This window comes from Cajanus cajan, chromosome 3 (genome assembly GCF_000230855.2).
Source record: "Cajanus cajan strain Asha chromosome 3, NIPB_CcT2T_4, whole genome shotgun sequence".
NCBI classification, from domain to species: domain Eukaryota; kingdom Viridiplantae; phylum Streptophyta; class Magnoliopsida; order Fabales; family Fabaceae; genus Cajanus; species Cajanus cajan.
This window is the reverse complement of record NC_138519.1, coordinates 38831705-38845365: the sequence shown is the minus strand read 5'-3', so window position 1 is coordinate 38845365 and position 13661 is coordinate 38831705. Positions and strand designations below refer to the sequence as shown.

At 32.1% G+C, this 13661-nt stretch overlaps 1 pseudogene across 1 annotated transcript in view; it reads left to right on the top strand.

Moving 5' to 3' along the window:
- LOC145956275 (uncharacterized) overlaps nt 1-13661 on the top strand; it is a 96040-nt pseudogene that overhangs the window by 41493 nt on the left and 40886 nt on the right. The window lies entirely within an intron of this gene.

Genomic DNA, 13661 nt, shown 5'->3' with positions numbered 1-13661 from the left:
CAAGTCCAAATCATTAAAACTATATTGGCCATTTTGAATCTTTTAAATTGTGAGGGGGTTTCCGTTTTTCTTCATCTAGAAACTTTGTCACATGAACAAAGTAACAAGGTTTCGACGGACAGATATACAGTGGGAAACGTTCTAATTCTTTGGAAGTAAATAGATACTTTAGGTTATATTGAATTGGGATTTTAAAAAATAATATTTTAGTATGAAAAAGATATGTGAATTTTAATAGATTTTAAAAAATATTGTAGGAATGTCATGATTTTTAAGATTTTTTTTAAAAGATTTTTAAAATTTGGATTTTAATCAAGATTTTATAATTCAAATTTTAATAGATTTTGATAAATTTATATTATAAGATTTTAAAGAATATTATAGATTTTACAGGAAAATGTGGATTTACAATACTACAAAATTTAATGAAAAATATATAACATAAATAATAAAGAAAAGTAAAACATACATAATTTTTCTATCTTTTGATAAATAATTGACTTTAATATCTTTCTAACTGACATTTTTTCATATATCTAAAGTTATACTAGCCCTTTATATATTGACATGTTCTCTTTTATATACTTGAGTCTGAATAATATATTTAAAATTATGATTTTCATTAACTAATAGCATTAAAGATAAAGATTAATCCACAAATTCAATTGAAAATTCATAAAAGGATATTCTTTGTGAAAAAAGTTACGTAGTACTACATTCTAATACAAGTTCAACTGTATTTTAAATAGAAATAAAGGCCCTCACTTAAAAATTGTTAAGCATGATTTAAAAATACTAAATGTCCTCTTGATCACATTTATTAAGTATGCATGACATAAATTGAAACTTTCATTTTCATTTCATGACCTTCAAAAGTCTTTTTAATATATGTTTCAAATTATTTCAATATTAAATTTTTATTAAAAATAAATAGTTAAATTTTTATAATTTTAAAATTTTAACAATGAATACCACATGACATTTTTATTTTAAGAAAAAGTCTTGATTGAATAGTAAAAGACTTTTTTTAATAATAAAAGTCTTTTAAAATTTTAGTCTAATACATTTTTCTTAATCTTTGAAGTAAAAAGAAAATCTGACATATTAGTATTGGAAAGTTCGACATCATCTACCTCAATTCTCGTGCGGTTTATATATTTATTGAACAACTTTACTTAATACCAATGGTTTTAAGTTGAAATCTAACATGACATGAGAACTTATAACTTATTTTCTTGATTTACCTGGTAGGCTTCACTTGGTTTGATAGCTATCTATGGAGAGAGGTATTGGGAAGTCCTACATTGTCTGTATTAATTTTCTAGGTGCAATTTATATATATGTTGAACCACTTCACTTAATGTTAATTTCTTTTAAATTAAAATTTAAAACTAGTCTTTAAAATTAAAATATATATAATAAGTCTATGGAATACTGAATAAATTAAAACTTTAATTTAATTACTAAATATCATTTAATTTTAAATATTAATATTATTATTAAAGTCACACATTATTAGTTTAATTTTAATTAATATAATTTTCAATTTTTTATAAATTTATTTTTAATTTTATAATATCAAATCCTAATATGTTAAAGTCTTCCGGTTTAAAATACTCAACAGCGTCTGATTACTCTTAACGTGGCCCTACCGAAGTGTTCACAAAAAGACCATTTACATGCTTGCATCATTAATTTGGTTAAGATATTTTTGACTTTTGAACATCACCTTTTAAAACACAAGCATGCAAGTTGGTCTAATTTGGATATCATTCCTTCATGGTTCACAAATATGCCTTATATATACATGCATCTGACAAAGAAAAAGTCTGCTCTATGCAATTCTTGCACTCCAATCCACTTTTTAGCATAATGTTGACCAAACTTTCAAATACCACTTTCCCTTTGTCTATAGGGGATTTAACAAGCAAGTTGTTGCATTGCAGTTTCATGAAAAGGGGAACTTTGCACACTCTCTTTCTATTTAAAATTAAATAAACAAAGACAATACTGTAAGAAAGAATAACTTGTGATCCTCCCTAGTTCGTAGCTCACCCTTTCCGATGTGTTTTTTTTTAATGAAGGAATTAAGATTTTATGGTTTCTAAGTCTTGGAAAGAACACGCGGATATAGATTCAAGCAGGAACAGTCAACATTTAATTAAGGAGGTCAACGACATCAGTTATAAATTTAATTATATAAATTTTCAATTAAATACTTTTGCCAAGGAATATATATATATATATATATATATATATATATATATATATATATATATAAGTTAATCATCTATACACTGTTAGTGTAAAGTTTTTTATACTGGTAACCAATCATATCTTTTAAAGTTACTTATTTTATTATTATTTCATTAAATAAACAACTGACGTGACACTATTAAAAGATATGATTGATTGCCAATGTAAATTTTTTTTACATCGACAGTGTATAGGTGATTAACTATATATATATATATATATATATATATATATATATATATATATATATATATATATATATATATATATAAAAGAAAGGATCCAATTACTGTAAGAATATTTTTTGATAAAGTAATTTTATTTAATAGCTCATCGTGTATGTTAAATTTTAACAATTTAATCGTTAAATTAAAAGTTTTTAATGTATAAATAAAATTTACAAATTTTAAAAAATAAAAAAAATTATATAATACTTTGATTCATTAATTTAAATGGATAAATAAATATAAAAATATTTTATACATTGATTTGAACATATAATTATATAATATTTTAATTTATTAATTTAAATCGATGAATAATTATAAAAATATTATATATGTTTATTTGAATCTATATAATGAAGTAATGTATGATTATCAAATTTTTTAAATAAATTATAGACTTAATTTATATATTAAAAATTTTAAATTTTATAATTATATTGTTGAAATTACTAAAAAATAATTTTGAAGTAATTTGATCATATATATAGAGAGAGAGGAGAGTTCAAACGACATCAGTGTAACTTTTATTAAGTGTTACACAGCTCAATAACTTTATATTAAATGTGAATTTTGAAAATCAACCGTTAAATTAAAAGTTCATATCTCTTAGATCATATATTTGAACTCTCCTCATATATATATATATATACCTAAATTATAATGTGTTGATCCAAATGATTTAATAATAGTAAACAAAACTTTAGTTTGCAAGGTTGGTTTGGTTCTTATTCACATAAATTATAATACAATTATTGTATCTAGTATTATGCTAACTACCTTCCATAATTTCTCTTTTTAAAGGGACTATGCACAATTACAAACGGAATTCTTCAAAAGGTCATTAACTGTCTTTTTCAATATCACTAAAAAATAGAATTTAGAACAAAGAGATAGCAAGATGGGATTAAATTAGTAAATTAGTTAAACAAGGGGAGTATAAGACTACAGGCTTTTGGGAGGATAACTTTAGATACGCAATAACATAAAAAGTATAAATTAGACTAAATTTTAAATATATAAGTTAAGTCTATTCTACAAAAATAAATTCTAAAACCTAAGCGTGGTCTATTATTTATCATAAACTTATTTTTAGGTTTGACTTATTAGTTTATTTATTAAAAGTCTATTTATATTAATAATATCAATTAGATGAATAAACTTAATTTTTAAAAGTCAACAAATTTATTTTGAAAATATAATTTACTCAATATTATTAAAATATAAATTTTAAAAGAAATATAGGGGAAAAAGTGAATAATTTTCTATTGAAGGGACAATTCATATAGAACCATGTATGTTGATGTACACTCACGCACAGATCATAAGCTTATAAACCTATAATAAAAAAAATAATTGTATAAAAAATATTTTAAATATTAATAATTTTTTTTCGTTATAAATTTATATTTTATTTATATTTTTAATAATATATGTATAGTAGTTTTTTTATTATATTATATAAATAAATTTATTTTTAAAATATAATTTACTCAATATTAATAAAATTTAAATTTTAAATGAAATATAGGAGAAAAAGTGAATCATTTTCTGTTGGAGGGACAATTTATGTATAGTAGTTTTTTTCATTATAGGTTTATAAACCTATAATGAAAAAAAGACAATTGTATAAAAAAATTTAATATTAATAATTTTTTTAATAAATTTATTTATTTATATTTTTAATAATATTTCATAGCATGATTACCATGGTATATTAGGTGTAGTGACCTATTAAGATGTTACATATGGTAATCTTGGTCTTGATTGCCAACTACGAAGTACATAAAACTCTGGTCGACTAAGGCAATTTGATTGACATCCTGTATTCGAACACTTTCCTCCAACTACAAGTTCCCTATGACGAGATCAAACCATATAATGAATTGATTCTTTTTATAGATGAAGGCATCAACACAAGAGGTTATGTTGAACTCTTGACCAAGTTTGGAAGTGGGAAGAGCACCAAACCTTATTAATGAAATACATGTTAGCAAGCATTGCCACTTCCTACAATGTCATTGTGGGATGGCCACTCCTAATTGCCCCATGTTCAATTGCCCCAACACCACATCTAGTAATGAAGTTCCCAACGAGCAACAAGATGATAACCACTATATGAGCATACTAGAGAACGACCAAAAGATGTTATGCTAAGAGCCTAAAGATAGTCCTAGGATATATAGCTAACCTTGTCACCATAGGTCACATCGTGGCCTTTATTAGCCAACCACCACTTACAAGATTTGACATGGACCCTCGTATCAAGCATGGTGACCTTTTCTTAACCCCAACAAATTAACTTGTCGACCTTTAGATAAGTCCCAAACCCGACTAAAGAACAAAGATAAACAAACGCTTATAGGTCGAGGCTCGATCCGATATCAAAAACTACTCCTCACCAACACTGGCCTTTCCACATGGAGTGTAACAGCCTATTTTTCGTGGGCCAAAGGCCCAATTCGTGGCCCAGAACGGGCCGTTCTGGAATAGTGAGTATGGCCAAAATTGTAGAAGCAGAACGGGCCGTTCTGATGGGAGAACGGGCCGTTCTAATGGGAGAATGGGCCGTTCTGGTTTGGAGAACGGGCCGTTCTGCTGGGTTTGAGAACGGGCCGTTCTGGTTTGGGAACGGGCCGTTCCAGTTGAAAAATTTATGTAGGTTTGAAGGGCCCAGACCGGGCCGTTCCGACTTTGGAACGGGCCGTAGTGGTAGGTGGGCGAAAAATCCTATAAATAGGCCTCAAATCCTCTCATTTCTACACACCTCTCATTCTCACTCTCTCTTCTCTTCTGTTCTCTCTTTCGTTCCTCTTCTTCTCTCTGAAGACCAAGAGGAACTCAGAGGATGAGGTTCTGCTCTAGTTTTAGTTTCGATCCTTGTTTAAGGAAAAAGAGGAGGAGGTTCTGCCCGAGTTCCTATTTATCCAGGTACGCGGGAAAAGGAGATTATTTATATGTAGAGTTACATGAGGGAATTGGGTAGAGGAAGAGCCCTTAGGGTTATGAATAATTTTATAATTATTTCTGTTTGGAGAATTAATTATCTTATGTGATTCTATATATATTTAGGATTACGAATATATGTTTAACTTGTAAAAATGATGCTCTGGGAGAGAGAACGAAATTATAGAAAAGTGCCTGTAAGTTAGGTTGTGAAAAATTGGATGATTTCTGTTTGAGAAATTGAGGATCCCATTAGATTCTGTATGTGTTGAGGATTATAGATATGCTAATAATTTGTAAGAATGATGATCTGAGAGGGAGAATGAAATTGTAGAAAAGTGTCTATGAGTTAGGTTTTGGAAGAATTGGGGATTTTACTGTTTACGTTAAAATTATATTAAATTGATAATTCTGTTGTTTGTTATATTAGTTATTGTTATTGTTATATTATTATATGAATGTTATTGTTATATTATTTGATGATCTAGATGATGAATTACTTGAGGGTTATGTGAATCACCATTTTGTGTGGATTGTGTGTGTATTATGGAATTGAGATGTGGATGTGGATGTGGATGTGGATGTGGATGTGGATGTGGATGTGGATGTGGATGTGAATGAGATGTGATTGTGGTTCTTCACACTTATGACCAGGGGTGAGCACGGCCCGAGATTGTTACATGAGTATCGTGACCTTGGTTAACATGTCAGGGGTGAGCACGACCCTAGGTTAGGGGTAACGTGACCTTGGCACAGTGTTATATCAGGGGTGAGCACGACTCTGGATTGTTACATGAGTATCGTGACCTTGGTTAACATGTCAGGGGTGAGCACGGCCCTAGGTTAGGGGTAACGTGACCTTGGCACAGTGTTATATCAGGGGTGAGCACGACTCTGGATTGTTACGTGGGTATCGTGACCTTGGTTAACATGTCAAGGGTGAGCACGGCCCTGTGATAGGGATAACGTGACCTTGGCACAGTGTTATATCAGGGGTGAGCACGGCCTGAGATTGTTAAATGGGTAGCGTGACCTTGGCATAGTGTGAAGTGCAAGATTTGTGATGATTGGTGTGATTGAGAATTATGACGTGATGGCGATGCATGATTGATTGAAATACGATATGTTGAAATATTTATCAATATCAAGTTATAATGAGATAATATGTTGTGTTTTCTTATGTGCTATATATATAGATGTTTTCTTTTCTCACCGTGCGATTTGTGGATATTTTAGGTGAGGAAGATCCGGCTACGAGTGACATCTAGAATGCTAAAGGTTGAGTTGTGGGTATGCTCTGATATTGTGACATCGGGGCAGAGGATTTTCTTTAGGACATAGATTGTTATATGGAAATAGAATTGTAAATATTATTTTTGAAAATCATTTGTAAACTCTCACGTTTCATTTTTATTGTGGTGGTTATTGAAGAATAATTTTGAAGATTCTCATGTGAACCCTTTTACCGAAACTGAAAATTGTTTTTGTTAAGTTTTCATTATTACAATATATGTGTTGGGGTAGTAAGGGTGTCACATTTAGTGGTATCAGAACAGGTCGATTTAATCGGCCGTGAGTTATGAGTCTACTATGCTTGTTTGGTAGATGAGTAATGTGATGATTTGATTGTAACTTATTGATGTGCTAATGTGATGATTGATTTTGTTTATTTATTTTTGTGCATTGTGTTCTTAGGATTTATCTGGAAGACATGATATAGCTTAGTTGATGATTACTCATTGGTTTTGATACTTCTTACTTATGTAAGAAGTAGTGGTTAAATAGTATCGCTCGTGTTGCGAACACATGTGCCAGTAATAGTGAACGAAGCCTTGTGCTAGCCAACTAGAACTTTAGATGTCAGTGATACATTGATTTGTCGAGTGTACTAAGAGTTTGCGATTGGTGGAGTTTCTGACATCTATAGTTGTAGCGGTTGAATCTAAGGTGATTGTCTCCTTGGTGAGAGATTGAAATGACGGTAATTCCCTTGAGTGTTAGTACTGGAATGTTAACTATTTATGATTTAGGTAGCATGTGAGTTCTTTTCATTGAGGATAGTAGTGAGAGACTTGAATGAGAAATTGAGGTGTGAGTTTGGAAAGAGTCGAGGTAGTTTGTGGCATACACTATTGTTGTTTGGTGTAGAAGATATTTTCACTACAGTTTTGTTGTGCCAGTATGAGTATCGTATTGACAGCATTAGATTTTGTGGTCTTCATGAAAGTTGTGGCTTTGGATATTATCTTTCCAATGAAACTGGAATAACATAAAACGGAGGTCTAGAACTTCAGTTATAACTGCTTTGGTGATCAGAAGTTTAGTTGTAAGAGCGAAATACATTTGTGGTGATTTTTTTTGAACTTTTAGCTAAGAAAATGATCTTTTGGGAATCTTATGTTTTCATAAAAGTTGTAGCTTATTTTCTTAGCTTTCTTTTGAGATAGGTTTGAAATCATTTGGATGAATATAACTCTATGTGTCAGGTAGATATATGCTGTTATGAATGTTTTTGAGATTTTAGGCATAACAAGGTTAAAAATGGATTTGGTGATGTTTTGAGGTTTGGTCATTGAAAGGTTGATTAAAATGATATGATTGGTTCATGGTGTAAACGATGATCAATTCATTCATGCTTAGGGATGGTATATGTGAAGAAGGTATTCTAACATGATTTGATATGCAAGTATGTGACCTTATGGATCAATTAGTGGATGTTTGTGTGTTAATGAGATTGACCTTAGGATGTAATATCATCATATTAGAGTTAAGTATGAAGATATATCCAATATAGATTTAGACTAGATTATCTAAGTATGAATTTGGATTGTATGAGGTGAGTATTTTAGGCCATGAAATTTCTTGCGGAGGTATAACGTAGATCTACCGAAGTTGTGTTTAAAGTGAAAGATATCTGAGTCAATTAGTATAATTAGGAGTTTATTGGAGAGTTTATAGGAAAATTATTTAGTAAATTTTTAAGATAGTTGTTCATGGTTTAAACTGCCCTCACTACGGGAATCACTTTTGCATTCTTTCCTCTGGTTATTAAGATGTTTCAGTCCACCAGGTTGTCTCTTGCCTACCCTTGTAATCAGCAGTAGTTCGAAAGGTTAATCTATATCAGGAATTCCTAGACCTATGTTTATTTTTAACTACCCAAAGTATTTCGTCGCTTACTCCTCTGGGTCGCTTACTATCACCTTTGACTAGATTGACTAGGAAAAGAGTTGCCTTTGTATGGGATAACAAATGCGAAGGTAGTTTTCAAACTCTTTAGGAAAGATTGACTAGTGTTAATACTACTAGATTTTAATAAAACTTTTGTGATATATAGTTATGCTTCTAAAGATAGGTTTGGGAGGAGTGTTGTGGCAAGAAGGAAAGGTAGTAGGTTATGATTCATGAGAGGAATTTTCTTATCCTTGACCTTGAGTTAGAAGCTTTAATATTTATACTAAGATTTGGAGACACTACGTATATGATTCTAAGCTTGAGATATTTATTGATCGTTAGAGCCTTAATTATCTGTTGACTGAAGGAGTTAATTACGTGACAAAAGAGATAGTTGGATTTTCTTAAGGAATAAGATTTTGATCTTATTTATTATTTGGCTAAAGCCATTGTGGTGATCGATGTTTTGTGTAGGAAACCTTTATATTTATCTTCCCTTATGATTAGAGAGATGAATCTTTTTGGCTAAAATTAGAGACTTAAGTTTGGCTTATAAGGTTACCCTTAGTAGTGTGAGACTAAGTATGACTTGAGTAACGAATGGATTGTTGAAGGAAATTAGAGAAACATAATTTTGGTGACAAGATATGAGGCTATGGGATAAGGAGATGAATAATAGTATGACTTGGGTGTAGATGGAGTGGTGAAATTAAAGATCTGATATGAATACCAAGTGTACTTACACTTAGGTACTTGATCTTTAGAAATGATCATAGAAGTAAAACTAATATTGTGGTAGATGCCTTGATTATGATAACCTCTGATATATCATTCTTGATGATTTAAGGATTAGATTTGATTGAAGAATTTAAAGACTTATGCTTGGTGTGTGAGATTATCCTTAGGAGCATTGAATTGATTATGTTGAAAGTGACTAGTGAATTAATGGATGAGATTAGAGAAGGCTAGGAGTCAGATCCTTTCTTAGGGAATCAAATGGAGAAGATTGGTAGAAGTATAAATAACCATTTTTTTGAATAGAAATCGACATTGTTTTGAAGTGCAAGAGCAAATTTGGGTGCTTAGTAACCTTGAATTAAAAAAAAAAGAAAAAGAAAAAGAAAACAAAGATGATCTTAGAAAAAGAACGTAAGAGTACTCTTAGCATTCATTTAAGAGCTACTACGATGTATCAGAGTAGCGTAGCGTAAGTGTAGTGACCTAAGATGAAGAGAGGAGTAAAGAAATTGTATACTTGTGGTTAGCATACTAGAAATCTTTAAGAATTTTGTAGCACTTAAACGCTCCATTTTGGAAGTGAGATGGTGAGTGGATAGACCTTAGTGGTAGGTTTGTCTAAAACGCTTAAGAGATTGATTTTATTTGTGTTTCAGTGGATAGACTCGCCAGGTTTACATGTCTTACCCTTAGAAATCCTTTGATAAAATTGATAGAGTTGTATATCAGTAAGGTAGTGAGGTGGCATAAGGATTAGAAAGTAAGAAGAGAGAAGCCTACCATTACAAAAATTTCGGGGACGAAATTTCTTAATGGAGGGGAGTATTGTAACAACCCATTTTTCGTGGGCCAAAGGCCCAATTCGTGGCCCAGAACAGGCCGTTTCAATTTTGAAACGGGCCGTTCTGGAATAGTGAGTATGGCCAAAATTGTAGAAGCAGAACGGGCCGTTCTGATGGGAGAACGGGCCGTTCTAATGGGAGAACGGGCCATTCTGGTTTGGAGAACGGGCCGTTCTGCTGGGTTTGAGAACAGACCGTTCTGGTTTGGGAACGGGCCGTTCCAGTTGAAAAATTTACGTAGGTTTGAAGGGCCCAGAACGGGCCGTTCCGACTTTGGAACGGGCCGTAGTGGTAGGTGGGCGAAAAATCCTATAAATAGGCCTCAAATCCTCTCATTTCTACACACCTCTCATTCTCACTCTCTCTTCTCTTCTGTTCTCTCTTTCGTTCCTCTTCTTCTCTCTGAAGACCAAGAGGAACTCAGAGGATGAGGTTCTGCTCCAGTTTTAGTTCCGATCCTTGTTTAAGGAAAAAGAGGAGGAGGTTCTGTTGAGCTTAGGGGAGCTGAAGACTTTAAGAGTTTTGATGATCACAACAACTTGGAGACAACAAGTGTACAACAACAACATTGAACACAAAAACAAAGTCAAGGAAGAGTCAAGAAAAATACCTTGAAGTATAGCTATGTAATAGAGCTTAGGAAGCAAATTGTTATAAATGAATTGTTATATTTGTGTCTGTGTGTGCTTTGTGCATTGAGCAAATCTTGTCTAGAATCAAGTAGGGAGTAGATGATGATGAGTTAAACATTGGAAAATTATTTTGAGACTTAAAATGAAGTTTTAAGAACTGACTCAAAATAATCGATTATTGTTAAATATAATCGATTATTTCAGCAAGTGGGCTAAGTGGAATGCCTTGCTGTAATAATCGATTATTTGCCAAAATAATCGATTATTTCAGGAACAACTCTCTGGAATAATCGATTATCCAGCTAAATAATCAATTAAATTGTTCTTGATTGATTTCCAGAAATCTGAAGAACAAAATAATCGATTATTCTTTAAAATAATCGATTATCTGGGTTTGAATTTTTATAAATAGTTTGAACTCTTTTGAAACTTAAAAACATTGAGTAAAAACTGATAATCAACTGGTAAAAACGTTTTAGAGAGTCTGTGTGACATCTTGGAGAGTTTTCTTTGTGAAATCCAAGAGAAAAACGTTTGTGAAAAGCTTGTGAGGAAATCATCATCATCATCATACTCTTGAAAGAGAAAGACAAAGATTTGTTCAAGAATTCTAGGTGAATTCGTTTCATTTTATTCTTTGTGAATCTTTGTGAAAAATCTTGAGAAGGGTTTCTCAAGTGGTGAAGTTTCTTGTAGTGGGTTCTACAAGGGTTACTTTCTTGGGGTCAAGAAAGTGGTTATCTTTTTGTAGTGAAGTATATGCATGTGTGTGTGCTTGTAAACCTTCTTGCTAAAAGATAGTGGATCAAATCTTAATCAGGTGGTGATTAAGGACTGGATGTAGGTCACATGTGGAGTGGCTGAACCAGTATAAAAGACTTGTGCAATCTTCTTCAACCTTATCTCTTATTTTGTAATTTCTTGGTTGTGCTTTAAAGAAGATAAAACTTGATTAACATGTGTATGTGAATTTTGATGGTTTAAATCTATAATTGGATATTATATTTGAACCTCATTGTCTTGTAATCAAGTTGCACATTGCATTCATATTATTGTAACAAGTCTTTAAGAGTGCTTCATTTGAAAATTCTGTCATAGAAAAGTTTTGATTGAATTTACGATCCAAAAACTCTGATAAATTTTTAAAGGGTCATTGAATCCAATTCACCCCCCCTCTTGGATTGGGCCATTCTTTTCTAACAGGTTCTGCCCGAGTTCCTATTTATCCAGGTACGGGGGAAAATGAGATTATTTATATGTAGAGTTACATGAGGGAATTGGGTAGAGGAAGAACCCTTAGGGTTATGAATAATTTTATAATTATTTATGTTTGGAGAATTAATTATCTTATGTGATTCTATATATATTTAGGATTACGAATATATGTTTAACTTGTAAAAATGATGCTCTGGGAGAGAGAACGAAATTATAGAAAAGTGCCTGTAAGTTAGGTTGTGAAAAATTGGATGATTTCTGTTTGAGAAATTGAGGATCCCATTAGATTTTGTATGTGTTGAGGATTATAGATATGCTAATAATTTGTAAGAATGATGATCTGAGAGGGAGAACGAAATTGTAGAAAAGTGTCTGTGAGTTAGGTTTTGGAACAATTGGGGATTTTACTGTTTACGTTAAAATTATATTAAATTGATAATTCTGTTGTTTGTTATATTATTTTATGAATGTTATTGGTATATTATTTGATGATCTAGATGATGAATTACTCGAGGGGTATGTGAATCACCATTTTGTGTGGATTGTGTGTGTATTGTGGAATTGAGATGTGGATGTGGATGTGGATGTGGATGTGGATGTGGATGTGAATGAGATGTGATTGTGGTTCTTCACACTTATGACCAGGGGTGAGCACGGCCCGAGATTGTTACATGAGTATCGTGACCTTGGTTAACATGTCAGGGGTGAGCACGACCCTAGGTTAGGGGTAACGTGACCTTGGCACAGTGTTACATCAGGGGTGAGCACGACTCTGGATTGTTACATGAGTACCGTGACCTTGGTTAACATGTCAGGGGTGAGCACGGCCCTAGGTTAGGGGTAACGTGACCTTGGCACAGTGTTATATCAGGGGTGAGCACGACTCTGGATTGTTACGTGGGTATCATGACCTTGGTTAACATGTCAAGGGTGAGCACGGCCCTGTGATAGGGATAACGTGACCTTGGCACAATGTTATATCAGGGGTGAGCACGGCCTGAGATTGTTAAATGGGTAGCATGACCTTGGCATAGTGTGAAGTGCAAGATTTGTGATGATTGGTGTGATTGAGAATTATGACGTGATGACGATGCATGATTGATTGAAATACGATATGTTGAAATATTTATCAATATCAAGTTATAATGAGATAATATGTTGTGTTTTCTTATGTGCTATATATATAGATGTTTTCTTTTCTCACCGTGCGATTTGTGGATATTTTAGGTGAGGAAGATCCGGCTACGAGTGGCATCTAGAATGCTAAAGGTTGAGTTGTGGGTATGCTCTGATTTTGTGACATCGGGGCAGAGGATTTTCTTTAGGACATAGATTGTTATATGGAATTAGAATTGTAAATATTATTTTTGAAAATCATTTGTAAACTCTCACGTTTCATTTTTATTGTGGTGGTTATTGAAGAATAATTTTGAAGATTCTCATGTGAACCCTTTTACCGAAACTGAAAATTGTTTTTGTTAAGTTTTCATTATTACAATATATGTGTTGGGGTAGTAAGGGTGTCACATGGAGTAATGTTAACATGTCGAGGATTAACCCCAATTTTATATGCTACAAGTCATGTTCAAAGAAGACAAGTCAATCGCCTAGAAGAAGCATAAGTTAGGAAACAT